The following is a 22,455-nucleotide window of genomic DNA, read 5'->3' as shown; positions in this document are numbered from 1 at the left end:
TAAAAATTCCCAGATTTGAGTAGCATATAAAAGTTCCTAAATTCAGTATCATATGCACTTGCACATATTTGGAATTTTGGCCTGACCCTCCCCCATGCTTGGACTTCTCTATATGATCTTCCTTAGAGACAAAAGCAGGCCATGTTATCATCTCCATTTTAAGTGATATACTCATGTTAAAGCACCAGATACATGGTAAGCACTCATTAAATGTTGGTTCCTTTTTCCCAGATTGGCTTTCTGGTATTAATCTTTGATAGTTTAAAAGCCTTTCCCAGGATTCCAGGCATTGAGTGATAAAGCCAGCATTTACTCTGTACCTTCCACTACGTGAATATGAATATATGAAGCATAAAGTAATCCCTACCTTGATTTTTTCCGCTTACGTCTAGTTTTTAAAATATGTACTAGGGCTAGCTCTGTGGTGTAGTGGGTAAAGCTGCCACCTGCAGTGCCGGCATCCCATATGGGTGCCGGTTCAAGTCCCGGCTGCTCCACTTCTGATCCAGCTCTCTGCTGTGACCCTGGAAAGCAGTAAAACAGGGCCCAAGTCCTTGGGCCTCTGTACCCACGTGGGATACCCGGAGAGGGTCCTGGCTCCTGGCTTCAGATTGGTGCAGCTCCGGCCATTGCAACCATTTGGGAAGTGAACTAGTGATGGAAGACTGACCTCTCTCTGCCTCTGCCTCTGACCCTCCTTCTCTCTCTGTGTAACTCTGACTTTCAAATAAATAAATAAATCTTTAAAAAATATTTACTGAGGGGCCGTCACTGTATTGTAGCAGGAAAAGCCATGGCCTGCAGTGTTGGCATCCCACATGAGCACCATTTCAAGTCTCAGCTGCTCCACTGCCAATCCAGCTCTCTGCTATGGCCTGGGAAAGCAGAAGATGGCCTGAGTGCTTGGACCCCTGCACTCAAGTGAGAGACCTGAAAGAAGCTTCTGGCTCCTGGCTTTAGATCAGCTCAGTTCCAGCAGTTGTCATCTGGGGAGTGAACCAGCAGATGGAAGACCTCTCTGTCTCTGCCTCTCTGTAACTCTGCCTTTCAAATAAATAAATAAATCTTTTAAAAAATTACTGATAATTTCATGTGTGTAAGTTCCTTATCAGCAATATTTCAAGTATTTTGAGGATAGGGAGGCATGACTTCAGATTTTTGTATGAGTGGGTCTTCAAAAAGTTTGTGGAAAATATGTATTGTGGAGAAACTATGCACATGTTTCAAAATTTTTTAAAAATAATTACTTGGGAGGCAGTTACAGAGGGAGAGAGAGAGAGAGAGATCTTCCATCCACTGGTTCACTCCCCAATTGCTGCAACAGCTGGATCTGGGCTGATCCAAAGCCAGGAGCTTCATCCAGTCTCCCACACAGGTACAGGGACCCAAGCACTTGGGCCATCTTCTACTGCCTTTTCAGGCCATCAGCACGGAGATAACCGGCATTCAATCCGAGATGCTGGCACCTCAGGCTTAACCTGCTATGCCACTGTACTGACACCGATTTCAAAATTTTTTAATGAAGGGGCCAGTGCTGTGGCACAGTGGGTTAACGCCCTTGCCTGAAGCGCCGGCATCCCATATGGGCACCAGTTCTAGTCCCAGCTGCTCCACTTTTGATCCAACTCTCCGCTATGGCCTGGGAAAGCATAAGAAGATGGTCCAAGTCCTTGGGCCCTAGCACCCGCATGGGAGACCAGGAAGAAGCTCCTGGCTCCTGGCTCCTAGCTTCGGATCGGTGCAGCTCTGGACGCTGCAGCCAAATGGGGAGTGAACCATCAGATGGAAGATCTCTCTCTCTCTCTCTCCCTCTCCTCTCTCTCTGTGTAACAATGACTTTCAAATAAATAAATCTTTAAAAAAATTTTTAATGCCAAAATAAGATGCCCTTTTGGTTCCTTTTTTTCAGTGGAGCTTTTTTATTCAGCATTCACTGTAGCAAGTATTACCCTTGGATAACTTTTTTTTTTTTTTTAAGATTTGTTTATTTATTTGAAAGAGTTACACAGAGAGAGGAGAGGCAGAGAGAGAGAGAGAGAGGTCTTCCATCTGATAGTTCACTCCCCAATTGGCTGCAACGGCCAGAACTGTGCCGATCCAAAGCCAGGAGCCAGGAGCTTCTTCGTGGTCTCCCATGTGGGTGCAGGGGCCCAAGGACCTTGGCCATTTTCTACTGCTTTCCCAAGCCATAGCAGAGAGCTGGATTGGAAGAGGAGCAGCCGGAACTAGAACCAGTGCCCATATGGGATGTGGGTGCTTCAGGCCAGGGCTTTAACCCACTGCACCACAGCGCTGGCCCCATGATATCTTTTTTATTTTTTTATTTTTATTTTTATTTTTTGCCAGGCAGAGTTAGTGAGAGAGACAGAAAGGTCTTCCTTTTGTTGGTTCACTCTCCTAATGGCCACTACAGCCAGCGCTGCACCGATCTGAAGCCAGGAGCAGGGTACTTCCTCCTGGTCTCCCATGCAGGTGCAGTTACCCAAGCACTTGGGCCATCCTCCTCTGCCCTCCCAGGCCACAGCAGAGAGCTGGACTGGAAAAGGAGCAACCAGGACTAGAACCCGGGGTGCCGGCGCTGCGGGCAAAGGATTAGCCAAGTGAGCCATGGCACCAGCCCCCCATAATATCTTTTTTTTTTTTTTTTTTTTTTACAGGCAGAGTGGACAGAGAGAGAGAGAGACAGAGAGAAAGGTCTTCCTTTGCTGTTGGTTCACCCTCCAATGGCCACCGCGGCTGGTGTGCTGTGGCCGGCGCACCGCGCTGATCCGAAGGCAGGAGCCAGGTGCTTCTGGTCTCCCATGGGGTGCAGGGCCCAAATACTTGGGCCATCCTCCACTGCACTCCCTGGCCACAGCAGAGAGCTGGCCTAGAAGAGGGGCAACTGGGAAAGAATCCGGTGCCCTGACCGGGACTAGAACCCGGTGTGCCAGCGCCGCAAAGCGGACAATTAGCCTAGTGAGCTGCGGCACCGGCTTCCCCCCATAATATCTTAATACTAGCCAATTGCCTGCCCCTCAACTAAGTTTTTGAAATACCCTTGGAGCTCTCGTTTGCTACCACACTGTATATTTGTAGTATTGATTATCTTGCCTAGTAGAAGAGCACTGAATTGGGAATTAGAACCTCAATTCTGGTCCTGATTCTGTCACTGACTTTGATAACTATGCTGGGTATTTTTTGTTTGCTCTTCCAGATCCATTCTCCACAACGGCCCACATCAGTGGCTTTCATGCCCTTCAACTTCTGGTTGGGCCTGGCCAATGGAAAATATCACAGGAGATGGCAGGGTGGAAAGTTCTTCCCTACCATATTGTTGGGAGTTGGCTGTGTCCCTTTAGGGATCGTAGCTCCTATCAGTTGTTCCTGGACCCACCCTTTCTGGGTTCTGATAAATAGTCCTTTCCCTTTGCCTCTTCAGGCTTATAGATGGTGATAATGCCAGATTGTTATTAGACCTGGCTTACTGCACTATTTATTCCTTGTTGTTTTCTTAAACCCATACCCATACCTTAATATAGTTCTTTATTAAACTTTCCTCAAATTGTCCTATTAAAGTATATCATCTGTTTCTTACCAGGGCCTTAACTAATAAGTAATCTACAACCTTTCAAGAATTCAAATTCTCTATTTGTAAATTCTTCCCAACTTCAGCACGTGTTTGAACCATCACACACTGCTACTTGAATGCTACAGAGTGTTACACTCCATAACAAAAGGATTCTATTCATAACTTCAAATAGAGGTATCTTTGGGGGCATTTATATCTTTTCTATAATTCAATGTATTATCTTCGATTCTGTTCCCAAAGCAACATGATGCCACTTTCTGGTATAGAGTTACTTTTGGGCTTTTATGATTTTTTCATCCCTACACACATTGAGCACTTTTTTTTTTTTTTAAAGATTTATTTATTTGAAAGAGTTACACGAAGAGGAGAGGCAGAGAGAGAGAGAGAGAGAGAGGTTTTCCATCCACTGGTTCACTCCCCAGTTGGCTGCATCAACCGAAGCTGTGCCGATCTGAAGCCGGGAGCTTCTTCTGGGTCTCCCACGTGGGTGCAGGGCCTCAAACACTAAGTAAACCAGCAGACAGGATATCTCTCTGCCTTTCAAATAAAAATGAAAACTAAGAATTATAAAAAATTATCTGGTTGTAAACATATTTAATGGTGAAATAATAGTAAACACTTATGAGATTGGGAATGAGACAAGGATGCCCACTATCACCATTTCTAACACTTTACTGGCAATCTTAGTACAAAAAGGCAAAACAAAAATTTAATTTTTTTTTTTTTTTTTTTGGACAGGCAGAGTGGACAGTGAGAGAGAGAGAAAGGTCTTCCTTTTGACGTTGGTTCACCCTCCAGTGGCCGCTGCGGCTGGTGAGCTGTGGCCAGCGCACCGCGCTGATCCGAAGCCAGGAGCCAGGTGCTTCTCCTGGTCGCCCATGTGGGTGCAGGGCCCAAGCACTTGGGCCATCCTCCACTGCACTCCCTGGCCACAGCAGAGAGCTGGCCTGGAAGAGGGGCAACCGGGACAGATTCCGGCGCCCCGACCGGGACTAGAACCTGGTGTGCTGGCGCCGCAAGGCGGAGGATTAGCCTATTGAGCCACGGCACCGACAAAACAAAAATTTTTAAAGATTGGAGAGGAAGACATAAAACTATATTTTTTGCAGACATTGTATAAAGAAAATTTTTAAAAAATTTATTAGTTACTAGTGAATTCAGCAAGGTTATTGGGTGTAGTTAACATAAAAATTTCATTCCTATATTCCAGGAAAAAAATTAGAAAATGAATTGTAAATGATATAAAAACATTACGTATTTGAAATATGTTCAGTTTATTTTATGTGTTATACCTCAGTGAGGCTGTTTCCAAATGATACTATGTGTAACCACATATTACAATATCAGTACTATATTGGATGCCTAGTAAACTAATAAAATTTAATTTCATGTGAACATTTTAATACATGCCTGGCTTAGTAATTTTCGTACTTCTCATTCGTTCTCTCTTCTCTCAGAACACAGTACTTCATCAGCATTAGCAGTTTATAATACGCTGGGATACCATGGGAAATTAAGTCTGTGTGTTGTATTTTTTTTTTAAGATTTTATTTATTTGAGAGGTAGAGTTCCAGACAGAGAAACAGAGAGAAAGGCCTTCCATACAAATGACTGCAGTGGCTGGGGCTGGGCCAGACCAAAACCAGAAGCCAGGAGCTTCTTCCAGATCTCCCATGCAGGTACAGGGGCCCAGGCACTAGGGCCATCTTCCCCTGTTTTCCCAAGCCATAGCAGAGGGCTGGATCAGAAGAGTAGCAGCCATATGGGATGTTGGTGCTGCAGGCAGATGCTTAGCCTACCATGCCACAGCATTGGCCTCTGTGTTGTATTTTAGGCTCTTCATTATACTTTACTCTGGAATGGTCTTTTTTCCTCCATGAGAGCATGTACTTAAGCAGGAAGCTCATATTTGTATTTTTCCCACAGTATTTCTTACATGGTAGATGATTAAAAATATCTGTTAATATAAATTTATTTGATAGTAGATTATAGTCGGTTATGTTGATTCTGTTGATATCTGAGATCTTCTAATCCATTGAAACAGCATTCATTTGATTGCTAACTGAAGAGTAGTTCACCCAGTTCTTTCCATCAGGGGAAAATTTATCAGATAGACCTTTCCTTTCCTCTTGCATCCTTAAATTCCAGTTCTGGTAAAACTGGAGCCAAGTTTTTGTTTTAATTCATTGGATCTAAAGTTTTAGGAACCCCTTTCTTTCAAGATACAATGTTTACTTTTTTCCCAGAATTCATCAGGTCTTCAGGTCATTTATAATTTGGTTTCTTATGATCCTTTGTGCCTTAAAAAGGGCTCACTGGTGGCTCATAAACCAAAAGTTCGAAAGCCCTGTCTACAAAAATAGGAATATTTGAAAGTTAAATGCAGATTATGTATTATTAACTGTTTCCCTATGTTTCTCTAGTTCAGCTGAAGAAGTTATAATTAGCTTTCCAGTATTCTATCAACTCCTTTCCCGAAGTGTGGTTATCAAACTAACAGCATCAGTGTCATCTGGGAATTTATTAAAGATGAAAGTTTTTGAGCTCCATTCCCCTAAATCTATGGAATCAAACTCTGTAATTGGACCCAGCAATCCATCAGTTTACCCAATCCTATAGGTGATTCTGAGAGATTTCAAAGAATATATAGTACAAGGGTACTTCAAAAAATTCATGGAAAAAGTGCAGTTAATTTTGGTGCAAAGCATTTGAAGTCTCTGCAGTTTTTCATAATATGCATTGTCCATGAACTTTTTGGAGATCTCTGTGCACAGATGCCAAATGTTTGTACCAAAATAAACTTTGTTTTTCCACAGATGTTTTGAAGTACCTTTGTGTATAGTGATACTAAAATTTCAGAAGTGACAAGTATTGGGAGAAAGTCTTATTAGAGGAAGACTAGTGAAACAAGCTAGAATATGGTACTGACAGAGAAAAAGTCATAACTCCAAATGATAGTTAAAGATAACCAAGTGGGGGCCGGTGCTGTGGCATAGCAGGTAAAGCTGCCACCTGCAGTGCTGGCATTCCATATGGGCGCTGGTCGGGGTCCTGGCTGCTCCACTTCTGATCCAGCTTTCTGCTATGCCTGGGAAAGCAGTGGAGATGGTCCAAGTAATTGGACCCTGCACCTGCATGGGAGTCCCAGAAGAATCTCCTGGCTCCTGGCATTAGATCGGCCCATCTCTGGCTGTTGCAGCCATCTGGGGAGTGAACCAGCAGGTGGAAGACCACTCTCTCTCTCTAACTCTGCCTTTCAAATAAATAAATCTAAAAAAAAAAAAAAAAAAAAAAAAAAAAGACAACCTAGTAAAATGTGGTTTACAGTGGATTTAATGTGAACTTATTTTGGCTAAAATATCTACGGCATTGTATGAACATCATCAAGGAGTGCAAAATCAAGGAGTGTGAAACATAGTTCAGATGTTTCAGGACCAAATGTTAAAATAGGCAAGTATTCACAGTCTTTTCTGCCTTCTCCAGAGAATTCATTAGTTTTTATTCTTGATATGATAAGGCCAATAGCTGGAGAGGAAAATTGGAGAAGTCTGGAGAGGCTACATGATTTTCTTTGGAAAGGGTACAGAGCAACCTTGGAAAGAAGAGATCCAGAAGGAAAGATGGGATGGGAGTGTGTACTTGATTTAGTAGATGATGAAGAGCCATTAAAGGGACACCTTCTTTTAGGAAAATCAGTATGAAACACAGAGATGTGGAAATTATAAAGCTACTGTAAAAGTTAGGCAGACTTCACTGGTGAATTCTTCAAAACATTTAAAGAGGAATTAACATCAGTCCTCAAAATTTTCAAAAAATAAGAAGAATACTTCCCAACTCTTCCTATGAAGCCAGTATTCTCTATTTCCAAAGAGAAAAAATCCTAAATATTGATAACCTTTTGCCAAAGTCCCCAACAAAAGACTTGCAGACCAAATGCAACAGTGTAAAACAGATTACACACTATGACCAAATGGGAGTTGGCCTAGGAATGCAAGGCTACTTTAACGCTTTAAAATGAACAAATGTAATACACCATGTTATTAAAGGACAAAAATCATATTGTCATCTCAGTTGACAGAAAATCATTTGAAAAAATCTAGCACCCTTTTGTGATTAAAAACTCGGCAAACTTGGAGTAAGAAATTTCTCAACCTGAAGAAGAACATCTATTAAAAAGAAAAAAAAAGGAGAAGCCCATGACTGAGATTATACTTGATACTTTTTCCATATGATGAAGAGCAAAACAAAATGTCCACTCTCATCACTTCTACTGAATATTGTGCTGGAGATTTTAGCCAGAGCAAGTAAGTGAGAAAAACAGAATCCAGATTGGAAAGGAAGAAGTAAAACACTGTTTACAGGTGACATGATTTTGTATATAGCAAATACTAAAACATCCACGTACAACCTTAAAATTAATATACAATTTCAGCAAGTTTTTACAAGATCAATATGCAAAATCAGTTGTATTACTATACACCAGCAAGAAACAATTCTAAATAATTAAAAATTCGTGCTGGCACTGTGGCTCAGTGGGTTAATGCCCTGGCCTGAAGCGCCGGCATCCCATATGGGTGCCGGTTCGAGTCCCAGCTGCTCCACTTCCCATCCAGCTCTCTTATATGGCCTGGGAAAGCAGTAGAAGATGGCCCAAGTCCTTGGGCTCCTACACCTGCGTGGGAGACCTGGAGGAAGCTCCTGGCTCCTGGCTTCAGATTAGCGCAGCTCCAGCCATTGCGGCCAGTTGGGGAGTGAACCTTCGGATGGAAGACCTCTCTCTGCCTCTCCTCTCTCTCTGTGTATCTCTGACTTTCAAATAAATAAATTTTTAAAAAATTCAATTTATTATAGCATCAACAAGTGAAATACTTAAGAAATTTAGCCATAGAAGTGTAAGATTACACTGAAAACTACAAAGCATTGCAGTTTGTTTTTCTGAAATAAATTGTAAAAATCTAAACAAATATGGAAATAAAGCTATTAGATGTATGTTCATAGTTTGAAAAATTTATTGTTTTTAAGATTGAAAGTCACTCTAGATTCAGTGTGATGCCTGTCATAATTTCAACTGTTTTTTTTTTTTCACAAGTTAACAAATTTCATCTGGAAATGCAAAGAACCAAACCAAATAGCCAAACAATCTTGAAAAAAAATAGTAGACTCAAAATCAGTTACTTTTAACTCACTACCTAATTAATCTAGATACCGTAGTATTGGCATCAAGATAAATTTATATGTCGTTGGAATATGAGAACTCAGAAATGCTTGAAATTTTTTTAAAAGATGTACTTATTTATTTTGAAAGTTAGAGGAGAGACATCTGATTCATTCCCCAAGTGGCAGCAATGGCCAGGCCAAAGACAGGATCCAGTAGCTTCATTCAGGTCTCCCATGTGGCTGACCTGACCCCAAACACATGGGCTGTCTTCTGCTGCTTTCCCGGGCCACTAGCAGGGAACTGGATTGCAAGTGGAGCACCCACAACAGGAACTGGCGCTGATAAGGGATATCAACATTGCAGTCAGCAGCTTTACCTGCTACATCACCGTGTCAGCCCCATATAGTTGGATTTTGAGAGTTCCAGGACAATTCACTGGAGAAAGGATAGGGGTTTTATTTTGTTTGCTTTTAAGGAAACAATTCCCACCCGTGATTCAGTCCCCAAATACCCACAATACCCAAGCGTAGCTGGGCCAGGGCCATATCCAGGAATGTATTCTAGGTCTCCCTCGTGGGTGGCAATAAGACAAACACTTGATCCATGACCACTGCCTCCCAGGGTCTGCATTAGCAGGGAGTCAGGAGCCAGAGGCAGGGATCGAATCCAGGGCCAGTATGTAGGATGCTGGTGTCTTAACTGCTAGGCTAAACACCTGCTCCAAGAATAGTCGTAACATAGTTCTGGAACAGCTACATGTTCACATACAAAAATTAATGCACAGGGATCATTGGCCTAAAAGTAAAAGCTAAAACAAGCCTCATAAGGAGAAAACAAGAGTAAATCCTTGTGATCTTGAGCAAAACCTTCTTAGATATAACACCTGAAATATAAATAGCAACAACAAAATATATGAATGAATTAGACTATCAGAGTGGAAAGATTTTATTAATAGCTTCAAGAAAAGTGAAAAGAAACTCACAGAATAGGAATTTTTGCAAAGCCTGTGTCTAACGGGAATCTTGTAACCAGAATATATAAAGAACACTTCAAAAGCAATTTTTAAACCAATTTTTTTAAAGATTTATTTATTTGAGAGAGTTAGAGAGAGGAGAGGGAAAGAGAGAGGTCTTCCATCCACTGTAAACCAATTTTTAAATGAAAAATGATTTAATAGACGTTTCTCCAAAAAAGGCATAAAATCAGACAAGCACGTGAAAAGTGGCACCACGTAAGTCATTGGAGAAGAAAATAAAAACCGTTGTGAGATACTACTTCATACCCACTAGGATGACTAATATAAAGACTGACCAGCAAGTGTTGAGTAAGATATGGAGCAGCTAGAACCCCGAATACTGCTGGTGGGAATGAAAAATGGTACATCCGTTTTTTTAATCTCTTAATTTTATTTGAAAAGCAGAGTGACAGAGCAGTGAGACAAAGAAAAAGAGAACTTCTGTCCTTTGGTTCAGTTCCCCAAATGGCTGCAATATGTTGGATTGGGTGCCCAGAACTCCATCTGGATCTCTTAAATGGGTGAAAGGGGCCGTCTTCTGTCTTCCCAGGCATACCAGCAAGGAGCTGGATCAGAAGCAGAGCAACCAGGATTCAAACTGGCACTTTGATGTGGGATGCCAGAGTCACAAGTGGCAGGTTAACTGGCTGCACCACAAAGCCAGCCCACCCATGCATCCATTTTATAAAACAGAATTTCTCAAACTGTTAAAGATAGAGTTGCCATATGACTCAGCAATTCCATTCCTAGATATATACCCCAAAGAATCGAAACCATGTCCACATGAAAACTTAGTATGTGAATGCTTGTAACAACCTATCCGTTTAAAGAAAAACCATTTGCAATTCTTAATGAAATAAAGCAAAGATAAACCCATTAGGTAAGAGATTTATTAGAAGCTAAATATCCACATGGTGCCCAAAAATCACATTATAGATTATTTGCTAGTCATAAACGTGGGAATTTAATGTTAATAATTACTTACCTGGGGCCAGCGCTGTAGCACAGCAGGTTAAAGCCCCAGCCTGCAGCACCAGCATGCCATATGGGCACCAGTTCAAGTCCCAGCTGCTCCTCTTCCAATTGCGCTCTCTGTTATGGCCTGGGAAAGCAGTAGAGGATGGCCCAAGTCCTTGGGCCCCTGCACCCATGTAGGAGACCTGGAAGAAGCTCCTGGCTCCAGGCTTCGGATCAGCTCAGCTCTGGCCATTGCGGTCATTTGGGGAGTGAACCAGCGGAATGGAAGACCCTCTCCCTCTCCCTCTCCCTCTCCCTCTCCCTCTCCCTCTCCCTCTGCCTCTCTGCCTCTCTGCCTCTCTGCCTCTCTGCCTCTCTGCCTCTCTCTATGTAACTCTGACTTATTTAAAAAATAATTACTTACCTAGTTGGTGCCATTTTTAACCCAGTAATCAAACTTAGCACTAAGAGTAGTAGAGGGGCCAGCTCTGCGGCTTAGTGGGTAAAGCCACCACCTGCGGTGCCGGCATCCTAAATGGGATCCCTTTTGAGTCCTGGCTGCTCCTCTTCCCATCCAGCTCCCTGCTGTGGCCTGGGAAATCGGTAAAAGATGCCCCAAGTCCTGTGTGGGATGCTCCCACACCTGCGTGGGAGACCCGGAAGAGGCACCTGGCTCCTGGCTTTGGCCATTTTGGCCATCTGTGGAGTGAACCAGTGGATGGAAGTGTCTCTCTCTCTCTCTCTCTCTCTCTCTCTCTCTCTCTCTCTCTTCCACCCCTTCTCTGTAACTCTGCCTTTCAAATAATAAATCTTTAAAAAAAAAAAAAAAGTAGTAGCACAGCATACTGCTGAAAGAAAGGATTCAAAGAACTGGCCACCTGGAAACAAAACAAAATAAAGTATATGGTTAGCCACCGATCCAGCCAGACTGAATTACAAAGAGCACAGTTCATAGGGTGGCCAGCTGTCCCAGTCTGCTTAAAGCTTTTTCATTTTTAGCATCTCAAAGTCCCACATCCTAGGAAACTCCTTGATGCCAAGTTTACTGGAAAGCTGATCACCTTATCAGCACCTCTGCACCTCTCCCTCCTGGTCCTCACCTCCTTGCCCTAATCCTAGACTTAGAAGAGGAAGGATTAAATAAGAAGAAACATTCATGAAAGGAATGACATTCTGTTCTTTAGCAGGAAAGGGGAGCAGCTTTAAGTTGGGCATCTGGGTGTTTTGGTGGGTGAGAAAAATTTCCACACTGGGGCAGGCACTATGGCTTAGCAGGTTAAGCTGCCACCTGTGACACCCACATCCTGTATCAGAGTGCAGGTTCCGGTCCTGGCTACTCAGATTCCCATCCAGCTCCCTGTGCATGCATCTGGGAGGTAGCAGATGATAGCTAAAGTCCTTAGCGCCCTGCCACCCTCGTGGGCGACCCAGGTGGAGTTCCTGGCTCCTGGCTGTTGCAACCTTTTGGGAAGTAAAGCATCAGATGGAAGCTCTCTATCACTCTACTTTTCAAATAAATGAATCTTTAAAAAAAAAAATTCTCAAATTGGTTGTTTTGATAGTTGTACACTCTAAATATGCTAAAATTATTGAATTCTGCACTTGATGTAGATGAATTGTATGTTACTTCTACCTCAATAAAGCTGTTTTTAAAAATGGAGATGAGAAAGAAGTTTTGATTAGTTTGATCGGGACATTTGTAGGCCTAAAAGACCTACGAGCTATATAGGATCTGCCTAAGGTGTCGCCAAGGCAAGGGAAGGGGGTTGATAGCAGGACAAAGACACTAGTGGAAGCAAATTACTGTGTCTTACCTGTCTTTCAGTAAACTGGTTACATTGATTTCAATGGAATTTTATCAAACATCCAAAGAATACTCATTCCATCTGTTCCTATGCAAATGCTACATTTTATCCTTGGATGAAATCACAATAATTGTGTATTTGGGCCGGCACCGCGGCTCACTAAGCTAATCCTCCGCCTTGAGGCGCCGGCACACCGGGTTCTAGTCCCGGTCGGGGCGTCGGATTCTGTCCCGGTTGCCCCTCTTCCAGGCCAGCTCTCTGCTGTGGCCAGGGAGTGCAGTGGAGGATGGCCCAAGTCCTTGGGCTCTGCACCCCATGGGAGACCAGGATAAGTACCTGGCTCCTGCCATCAGATCAGCGTGGTGCGCCGGCCGCGGTGGCCATTGGAGGGTGAACCAACGGCAAAGGAAGACCTTTCTCTCTCTCTCTCTCTCTCACTGTCCACTCTGCCTGTCAAAAAAATAATAATAATAATTGTGTATTTGGATTGCATTGCTCTGGTCTTTCATAGAATTTTTTTAAAAAATTAAAACCACATTGATATTGTGCCACTGGTCTATATTGGAAATGTATTAGACAACAGCTATATACAATGTGTACATAGATGTGTCATAGAGGTTCTTCTTAAATGTTAGTCTGATTTGTAGCTGGGTTTCTAAACAATAGATTTGCTATATGGAATTATGTCATTATAAAGACATTACTATTTGTCTGCCTCTGCTCTTATTTTTCAGTAGAATTACTGGCCTTCAGGATCACGGTAAGGTTAGAGCTTTTGTGGCCATCTTTACTACTCAGAGGAAAGAACTTTCATTCAAGCCACTTTGATTTGGGCATAATTCTTATAAGGGTCCTACTATAATTGGAGAATGAATCTGTTTCCCTTTTAGCCATTGATGTGATGATTGTTTGATGTATAAAATTGTTTAGTAAGGTTAAGTTCTGTACAGTATTATAGTTACAATAGATAGCCTATCTTTAGAAAAATGTCTTGCCCAGTAAATCTCTTTACTTCTCTGAGTTCAAAGGCCTTTAAATCTTACAGCTTACTTAAGCCTCAGAGTGCAATCAGCTTCTTAGAGAATGCACTTTATACCTTGGAATTTCTCTGAGGTCAATTCTGGTTTCTGTGAAGATAGGGCAATCTGTAGATAAATCATCCTATCTGGAGATCTTTCTATTCATTCACAAGAATTGCACTCACAAGATCCCAAGAGATAACTCTTCCCTTCTTTATTCAGCAAAGAGGAACAGAATCTCCTTCTAGACAGAGGATACAACATGGTTATGACAATAACACATTTTATATAGCCCATATCCTTATGCCTGTCACTGTATGGATGCAACCTCCACAGTAAAAGGACTTGAAATTGAATTTGAAGATTTTATGATACCCTTTAAATAAAATAGGCCTCTTGCCTCAAATGCCTTTTGCAAATTACCTCTTGATAATCCTTCAAATATGTCTCCAACAAGAAAAAAAGCCAAGAGTTAATAAAAGCACTCTCCTAAAATTTCTGCATATACATGTGAACATATGTAAGCATACAGAGAAATACATATTTTCCATTTTGGCAGTAGACTTAAAGGTGTTTGCCCAGCAAATTTCTAGGGCCTGCTAATTTGGCCATTTTCTCAAATAATACAACTGTCTATGATAATATCCCCACTATGAATTATAAGAATATATTTGGGTATTATGAGTTTAAATACGTTCATAATAAAAAGTAACATGTATAAAGGTAGCACTTTTCCTTACCATGAAGGAAAACAAACTCAGTTTTATTGTATTGACAGATCATTTATATCAACAAATTGTCTTGGTGAAATTTTGAAAGTTAATATTCTACACTGTTCAAAATCTTGTATGTATTTTCTTTTAGCTTATTTTTTTCCATCCTCTACTTCTCCTGAAAGCAACCACTATTAACAATTTCTTGTAAATTCTTTCAGAATTTTAAAATGATTTACTTAATTTCTAATAAACCTGTGTTTTTCCATGTGATAATTTATTGCTTATATAAGGGGTCTTTAGGGCTGACGCCGCAGCTCACTAGGCTAATCCTCCACCTGCGGCGCCAGCACCCCAGGTTCTAGTCCCAGTTGGGGTGCCGGTTCTAGTCCCGGCTGCTCTTCTCCTGGTCTAGCTCTCTGCTGTGGCCCGGGAAGGCAGTGGAGGATGGCCCAAGTGCTTGGGCCCTGCACCTGTATGGGAGACCAGGAAGAAGCACCTGGCTCCTGGATTCGGATCGGCGCAGCCCGCTGGCTGTAGCAGCCATTTGGGGGGTGAACCAGCAGAAGGAAGACCTTTCTCTCTGTCTCTCTCTCACTAACTCTGCCTGTCAAGAAAAAAAAAGGGGGGGGTCTTTAAAAAGTTCATGGAAGATGTGTATTATGAAAAATGTTGTGTACGGAATTCATAAACTTTTTCACACCAAAATAAAACTTTATCTTTTAATTCTACTTCCCAAGAACTTTTTGAAATACCTTATTATTGCCCCCATGTTATTATTTATGTAAGATGTATTTTCTGTTTGACTGATTGTATATTATTTGTTTTATAAATTCCTTTAAACATATTTCTCTATTTTCCGCTATCACCCTCTTTTTTTTTCCAGTACTCAGAGAGATGTTTTTCCTTCTAGTGCAAATCTTTTTATGCTAGTCCATTTTCTTCTGGTTTATATAATCTTTGAAGAATAGAGTATGCTATGGATGATGTGAAGTAAAGACCTAAATTATTTCTTTTTTTTATGTTGATATCCTGCTGTCCAAAAAACATTGAACATTCACTTAATTCATTGTAGTTTATCAAAAAGTTAAACACTGATCTTTTGAATCCACTAAGAACATTAGTCTGCATTGTTGATTACTTTAGTCTTTTAAATTATATACTTTTTTAAAAGTGTATAAAAATTTTAGTACTTTTGTTGGTAGGTTTTAAATCTAATTCAGTAGTTTGTTCATTATTTACATATATTTTTTGCAGTTCATCTAGAAATTTCACCATGTTTTGTGTTTTGATAATTAAAGGGAAGATAACTTTACAGTAAAGGAAAATATTTAAAATTAGTGTTAACTATCTATCATGCTTTTTGGTCTCTGAATACTCTATAAAATAAGTTTTTTTTTGTTTGTTTTAGAATTCCCAATATGTTCAGATTATTTTTGGTGGGGGAATTTTCTTCATAAGAATATGAGCTAGTAGGCTCAATTTAAAATTACATAGGGAAAACAGCCTTTTTACTGTTACTACTTAAATCTGGAACTGTGTTTTAAGGTATTGAACAAGGAAGAAAACCATACTCAAGTATATCTCTAATCATTAACCAAAAGTGTACAAGTCTATGATTATATTAAACATTGAACTTTTGTAAATTTTTAATAGTTATTTAATCTATAACTTTAATTAATAACCAATAACTTAATTAATAACCTATTGAGTGATATTTACTTGCTAAGTAGAAATGATGCAGCGTTATTTTCCCTGAGTCATTTTAGTGAAACATTTCCTTCCACTGAATTCTGTATGTATTTTCTATTTGTTGTCTTTGTTCTCTGTTTATATTTTTTCTTCCACTACTTTTCTACCTTTGTGATTTTAATTGAGCATTTTGTATGATTACATTTTCTCTTTTCTTAGACTGTCAGTTATGCCTTTTTTTTTAAAGATTTTTATTTATTTATTTGAAAGTCAGTTACACAGAGAGAAGAGAGGCAGAGAGAGAAAAAGAGAGAGAGAGAGAAAGAGAAGGGTCTTCCATCTGATGGTTCACTTCCCAGTTGGCTGCAACGGCTGGAGCTGTGCTGATCTGAAGCCAGGAGCGAAGAGCTTCTTCTGGGTCTCATTCATGGGTGCAGGGGCCCAAGGTCTTGGGCCATCTTCTACTGCTTTCCCATGCCATAGCAGAGAGCTGGAACGGAAGTGGAGCAGCCAGGTCCAGAGTTTTTTAATATATGTTTACAACTAATCCAAGTCTGCATTTAAATAATACTATACTGTTTCATGGGTAGTATGAGTACCTTATAATAACAAAGTAATCCTAATTCTCCCTCTCATTCTTTTTGTCTTTGCTTTCATTTGCTTTTTTATATGTAAGCATAAATAAACATATACATATAATTATACATAATTGAACATATTGTTGCTGTTATTATTTTGAACAGACTGCTTTTTTTAGATCAATTAAGAATAAAAAGTAATAGTTTTAATTTTTACTTTCACACATTTCTTTACTACTCTTTTTTTTTTTTCTTTTTTTTCTTTTTTTTTGACAGGCAGAGTGGACAGTGAGAGAGAGAGACAGAGAGAAAGGTCTTCCTTTGCCATTGGTTCACCCTCCGCAGCCAGCGCACCGCGCTGATCTGATAGCAGGAGCCAGATGCTTCTCCTGGTCTCCCATGGGGTGCAGGGCCCAAGCACTTGGGCCATCCTCCACTGCACTCCCTGGCCACAGCAGAGAGCTGGCCTGGAAGAGGGGCAACTGGGAAAGAATCTGGTGCCCCGACCGCGACTAGAACCCAGTGTGCCGGCGCCGCAAGGTGGAGGATTAACCTATTGAGCCGCGGCGCCGGCCACTACTCTTCTTTAAGTTGATCTGAACTATATAATTTTCATTCTTTCTGAAAGATTTCTTTTAACATGTCTTGTAAGACAGTCTAGTGGCAACAAATTCCCTCAATCTTTGTTTGTCTGAAAAAGTCTTGGGGCTGGTGCTGTGGCACAGCAGGTTAACGCCCTGGCCTGCAGCACCTGCATCCCATATGGGCCGGCATCCCGTATGGGCGCTTGTTCTAGTCCCGGCTGCTTCACTTCTGATCCAGCTCTCTGCTATAGCCTGGGAAAGCAGTAGAAGATGGCCCAAGTCCTTGGGCCCCTGCACCCACGTGGGAGACCTGGAAGAAGCTCCTGGCTCCTGGCTTTAGATCGGCGCAGCTCCAGTCATTGCGACCAACTGGGAAGTGAACCAGTGGATGGAAGACTCTCTCTCTCTGTCTGCCTCTCCTCTCTCTGTGTAACTCTTTCAAATAAATAAATGAATCTTTTTTTTTTTTTTTAAAAGCCAATGTCTTTATCACTGCTTTACTTAAAAAAGAAACATTGAGAATCAGAGAGATAGAGACAAACAACCATCTGCTGGTTCACTCCCCGAATGCCTGCAATGGCTGGGACTGGGCCAGGTCAAAGCCAGCAGCCAGGAACTCAGCCCAGGTCTCTGACTGGGTGGCAGGGAACCAGCTACTTGAGCCATCTACCTGCTGCCTCCCACAGTGTGCATTAGCAGGCAGCTGGAGCCCAGCACTCTGATAAGGGTGCAGGCATCCTAACAGACACTGTAACCACCAGGCCAAATGCCTGCCCCTCCTTTACTTTTGAATTTTCCAGAGAACAGATGTCTAGGTTGGTGATTGGCTTTTTTCCTCTGAACACTTGAAATATTTTCACTGCATTCTCTTCTTGCTTGTATGGTTTCTGAGGAAAACTTGGATATAATCCTTATTTTTGCTCCTCAACAGGTTAAGGAGTTTCTTCCGACTTTTTTCAGGATTTTTTCTTATTCAGCTTTGATTTTCTGCAACTTAAATATGGAATGCCTGGTTATAGTTTTGGTTTTGTTGTTCATTTGTTTTGTTTTATTTTTTGGTACTTTTACTGCTTGGTGTTCTCTGAGCTTTCCAAATCTGTGATTTGGTGTCTAACAGCAATATGGGAAATTCTTGATCAATATTTCTTCTGTTCTCTTTTACTTGCCTTCTTGTATTCCAATTATATATGGTTATATCTTTTATAGTTTTCCCACATTTCTCAGATATTCTGGTTTTTACAGTGTTATTTAATTTTGCTTTTCAGTTTTGGCAGTTTCTATTGAGATATCTTCAAAGTCAGAGATGATTTATTTTCTCAGCCATGCCCAGTCTTCTAAAAATCCTATCACAGGCATTCTGTTCTGTAGTATTTCTTTCTGGTCCTTTCATAGCATTTCCATCTCCCTCTTTACATTGCCTATCTTTTCTTGTGTGCTGTCAACTTTATCTAACAGAGCCTTTGGCATATTATTCATAGTTGTTTTAAACTCCTGCTCTGATAATTGCAACATCCCTGCCTTATCTGAGTCCAGTTCTGATGCTTACTCTGTCTCTTCAAAGTGTGGGGGGTTTTTATTGTTTAGGTTTTCTGTTTGTTTGTTTGTTTGAGGTTTGTTTTGTTTTGTTTTATTATTTTGCCTTTTAGTGTGCTTTGTAATATTTTGTCTCTAATTTTTTAAGATTTTTTTTTATTTATTTGTTTGAGCAGAGTTACAGAGGCAGAAAGAGAGAGAAGTCTTCCATCTGCTTGTTTACTCTGCAATGGCCGGAGTTGAGCCATTCTGAAGCCAGGAGCCAGGAGCTTCTTCCAGGTCTCCCACGTGGGTGCAGGGGCCCAAGGACTTGGGCCATCTTCTGCTGCTTTCTCAGGGAGCTCGAGGAGCAGCTAGGACTTGAACCAGCACCCATATGGGATGCTGGCACTGCAGGCAGTGGCTTTACCTGCAATGCCACAGCACCAGCCCCTGTCTCTTTTTAAAGTTTATTTATTTGAGAGGCAGAGCTACATGGGAAGGGAGAGAAATCAAGGTCTTCCATCTAATGGTTCACTCCTCAGTGCCTTCAACAGCCAGGACTGGGCCAGGTAGAAGCTAGGAGCCAGGAACTCCATCCAGGTACTCCATCCAGGTCTCCTACATGAGTGGCAGGTTACCCAAAGCACTTGAGCCGTCACTTTGCTGCCCAAGGTGTGTGCTGAAGCTGGGTTGGAAACAGGCAGACTTGATCTCAGGCACTCTGAAGTGGGATGCACGTCTGATATTAACACACTGTGCCACAACATCCACTCCTGTAATCTTTTCTTAATAGTTGGACATGATGTACTGGGTGAAAGAAATTGTTGAAAATAGGCCATTACTAATGTGGTGACAAAGTGGAGAGACGGGGAGAGTTCTGTCATCCTGTGATTAGGTTGCAGTCTTTAATGAGCCCATGTCTCTGGACTATGAACTTGCCACGTGTTTCTCAGTCTACCTCTCACTGATTAGGTAGAGGCGGGTGGCCGGAGTGAACTGGAGTTGGGATTTCCCTTCTCTCACATGAAGTCAGGCTCTGATTAAACCCCATCAGCTTAGGCTCTGGTTTGTGTCTCTGAGGCCAAATTTTGTTTAAAGGAAATGCTCTGGCACTCTGCTTAGAGGAAATATTTCCATCCCCTCTGCTGGAAGCGCACAAACAGGAGCTCCTTCCTCTGGTTTCCCTGTCAGAACTTCTAGCTCTAGAGGCAAAACTGGCAGAAGGAAATTGGCCCTTGACCCCATGACTGAGTCGCTCAGGAGTTTTTGTCTCTGAAATTTGGCTGCACTGAGCCTCCAGCAATTCCTCGGTTGTTTTTCTGGTTCCAGTTGAGGTTTTTTGAAAGTTATGACTCTTGGTATTCAATACCATGTTTGTCTCTCCAGTTTGGGGACAGGAATTTCCCTGTGATCCTACCTCTGTATGAACCCGAGAAGAGTTGTTGTTTCTTCAGTTTGTATTGAGGTATTTACTTACTGTTTTTTTTGTTTGTTTGTTTGTTTTGTTTTGTTTGTTTTTTTGACAGGCAGAGTGGACAGTGAGAGAGAGAGACAGACAGAAAGGTCTTCCTTTGTCGTTGGTTTACCTTCCAATGGCCGCCGCAGCCGGTGCGCTGCGGCCGGCGCACAGCGCTGATCCGATGGCAGGAGCCAGGTGCTTCTCCTGGTCTCCCATGGGGTACAGGGCCCAAGCACTTGGGCCATCCTCCACTGCACTCCCTGGCCACAGCAGAGAGCTAGCCTGGAAGAGGGGCAACCGGGACAGAATCCGGCGCCCTGACCGGGACTAGAACCTGGTGTGCCGGCGCCACAAGGTGGAGGATTAGCCTAGTGAGCCGCAGCGCCGGCGGTATTTACTTACTGTTAACACACAGAGTAATGATTTCCAAGTTCCTTGCCTATGAATCAGCCCACTAGCTTTTTGTATTCATTAATATATCTTTTTCTTAAGATTTCTTTCTTTCTTTCTTTGAGAAGTAGACAGAGAGAGAGGTCTTCCATCAGCTGGTTCACCCCCTGAATGGCCACAATGACTGGAGCTGGGCTAATCCAAAGCCAGGAGCCAGGAGCTTCTTCCAGGTCTCCCACAAGGGTGCAGGGGCCCAAGGACTTGGGCCATCTTCTACTGCTTTCCCAGGCTGTAGCAGAGTGGAGCAGCCGGGACTGAAACCGGCACCCATACAGGAAGAAGACCCACTGTCTACTCTTTGGAACCTGCACCCTGCTCCCTGTGTCTGAAGAGATTTCCTCCTCTCTTGCCCATTCTGAGGGATGACTGGGTCTGCCTCGCTCTTGGTAAAGGTGGGATTGTGTTGGAGTTTCAGTTCTTCTGCCTGGGCTGGTCTTCCATAGGTGAAAGCATACAATGCTGTGGGTTTGCCTCTGCTCTCCCAACTCCCCCCATTCCCTTTTTGTCATGCTGTTCTCAGCTTTTGGGGAACACCAGTGGCAAAGAGTCATGCAATATGTTTCTGGAGCTCCTTTGAATTCTAATCTGTTATGTCAGCCCCACACATGGCCTTGAAACATTTTTAGAAGTAGTCCATGGGCCGGCACTGTGGTGCAGTGGGTTAAGGCCCTGGCCTGCAGCTCTGGCATTCTGTATGGGTGCCAGTTCAAGTCCTGGCTGCTACTCTTCCGATCCAGCTCTCTGCTATGGCCTGGGAAAGCAGTGGAAGATGGCCCAAGTCCTTGGGCCCCTGCACCTGCGTGGAAGACCCAGAAGAAGCTCCTGGCTTCAGACCAACTCAGCTCTGGCTGCTGTGGCCATTTGGGTAGTGAACCAGTGGATGGAAGACCTCTTTCTCTCTCCTTGGTTCTACATCTCTCTGTAACTCTGTCAAATAAATAAAATAAATCTAAAAAAAAAAAAAAAAAAAAAAAAAAAAAAAAAAAAGTAGTCTGGCTTCTCCTGAATCCCACACATGGTGGCTGCTTCCTCTTCCCTGCTGCTTTAGACAAAGATGCAATCTGCTGTGGCTCTCTTCTGCCTTGTCATTTCTGGAATTTACTTCAGGGGACGGTGAACTCTTTATATAAAGGGCGACATAGTAAATTTTTGTGGCTTTACAGGCCAAGAGGCAAAATTAAGCAATTGTTCTCACTGAATAGTCTTTTTTCTTTTTCTTTCTTTTTTTTTTTATAAACCCATTCTGTAGAGAAGGACATTGAGTCGTTTTTGTTTTTTGTTTTTTTGACAGGCAGAGTGGACAGTGAGAGAGAGAGAGACAGAGAGAAAGGTCTTCCTTTGCCGTTGGTTCACCCTCCAATGGCTGCTGTGGCTGGCGTGCTGCGGCCGGCGCACCGCGCTGATCCGAAGGCAGGAGCCAGGTGCTTCTCCTGGTCTCCCATGGGGTGCAGGGCCCAAGCACTTGGGCCATCCTCCACATAGCAGAGAGCTGGCCTGGAAGAGGGGCAACCGGGACATAAGACCGAGACCAGAACTCAGTGTGCCGGCGCCGCTAGGTGGAGGATTAGCCTGTTGAGCCGCGGCGCCAGCCTGAATAGTCTTTTTTCATGATTTATACTTAAAGCAACAATTTTCTATTTTCCATAACTCTGTGCGATTGGGTGGCTCCTATGTTGTTTTTGCCTGGGCTTATCCTGTGTGTCTGTATTCAGCCAGTAGATCTGCTGAGGGGTATGTGGTCCTGGTTGGCCTGACTCAGCAATTTCGATTATTCAGTACACTATTATTATCTATAGTCATTATGCTATATGTTAGATTTCCAGAACGTATTTTATCTTGCATGGCTGAAATTTGTACATCTTGACTGATGCCTATCCATATCTCCCTCCTCCCAGTCCTTGTCATCTATTCTCATCTTCTATGAGTTTGACCATAGAGT

The sequence above is a fragment of the Oryctolagus cuniculus genome, chromosome 15 (genome assembly GCF_964237555.1).
Source record: "Oryctolagus cuniculus chromosome 15, mOryCun1.1, whole genome shotgun sequence".
Taxonomy (NCBI): domain Eukaryota; kingdom Metazoa; phylum Chordata; class Mammalia; order Lagomorpha; family Leporidae; genus Oryctolagus; species Oryctolagus cuniculus.
The sequence above is the reverse complement of the archived record's forward strand: the minus strand, read 5'-3'. Positions refer to the sequence as shown.